This window comes from Arachis duranensis, chromosome 10, assembly GCF_000817695.3.
Source record: "Arachis duranensis cultivar V14167 chromosome 10, aradu.V14167.gnm2.J7QH, whole genome shotgun sequence".
NCBI classification, from domain to species: domain Eukaryota; kingdom Viridiplantae; phylum Streptophyta; class Magnoliopsida; order Fabales; family Fabaceae; genus Arachis; species Arachis duranensis.
The window spans coordinates 100,596,378-100,597,858 of record NC_029781.3 but is presented as its reverse complement, the minus strand read 5'-3'; positions in this window follow the sequence as shown (position 1 = coordinate 100,597,858).

Sequence of the window (1,481 nt, the reverse complement as noted above, 5' to 3'; positions counted from 1 at the left end):
TCGTTTAAGTGCGAAGAGGTCGGCTTGACAGCTTTCCGGTTCTTTCATTTCTTCATGAGTTCTCCAACTTTACATGCTTTTTCTTCATTCCCTTGATCCAATCTTTGCCTCCTAACCTTAAATCACTTAACAAACATATCAAGGCATCTAATGGAATCAAGGTAAATTATATTTATCTATTTTAAGACCTAAAAAGCATGTTTTCACTCTTAAGCACAATTAAAGGAGAATATACAAAACCATGCTATTTCATTGAATAAATGTGGGTAAAAGGTTATAAAATCCCCTAAATCAAGCATAAGATAAATCGTCAAATTGGGGTTTTTCAACCTCCCCACACTTAAACCTTAGCATGTCCTCATGCTAAACCAAGAATGAAATAAGGGATATGACACTTATTCAAAGCAAAGAAACTATATGCATGCAACTAAATGCAAAATGATTCTACCTACTTGGTTAAAAATAAATCATTCTCCAAGACATACATGCACAAGTAGGGCTTAAGATCATATAACGATTCATGAATCCTACCAATTGAAGTATAAATATGAAGTTCACATAGACTTGCAAGAAGAACGCTCGTGAAAGCCGGGAATCAAGGAATTGAGCATCAAACCCTCACCGGAAGTGTTTGCACTCTAGTCGCTCGGTGTTTGGGGTTGATTCACTCAATTCTCCCCTAATCATGCTTTCCAAGATTTGTTTTTCATCTAACAATTGACATATATTTCATGCATGCATACAAGTATCATGAGGTCTTTTCTTTGGTTGTAATGAGGTTAAGGTCAAGGTAGGATGCATATATGGTTAAGTGAGCTTGAATTTTTGAATCTTTAATAAGCTTAAACTTCCCACCTAACTTATGACGTCCTATACAATTAAGTTCTAACCTAACTACCCATTTTTCACTTTTTTTCACATACTCATGTATCCCTTTTCATTTCACAACACTCATGCATTGATTTTATTGAGCTACACTTTGCTTTGGGGCATTTTGTCCCCTTTTTATTTCTTTCTTTTTTTCTTCTTTTTTTTCTTTCTTTTTTTTTCTTTCTTTTTTTTCTATTTTTTTCTTTTCCTTTTCCATATTATTTTTCTTCTCTTTTTCTTTTGTTTTTCTCATTTTTTTTCTTTCTATATACAAGAACCTCAATGCATAAGGTTTTACATTTGATCAATACATGAGTATGTATCCAATTCCCAATATTTCCAATAATAATACAAAACTACCATTTTATTCACCCAATGTCCCAAGATTCCCACACTTGAATGATACTCACACACACTTGCCTAAGCTAATCAAAGATCCAAATTAAGGACATTCATTGTTTTCCGCTTTAAGGCTTGTAATGTGCTAAAATAAGAACAAGTGGGTTAAGCGTAGGCTCAAAATCGGCTAACAATGGATGATAAAAGGTAAGGCCATTTGGGTAAGTGAGCTAATGAAATGATGGCCTCAATCATATAAATGCATGAATACA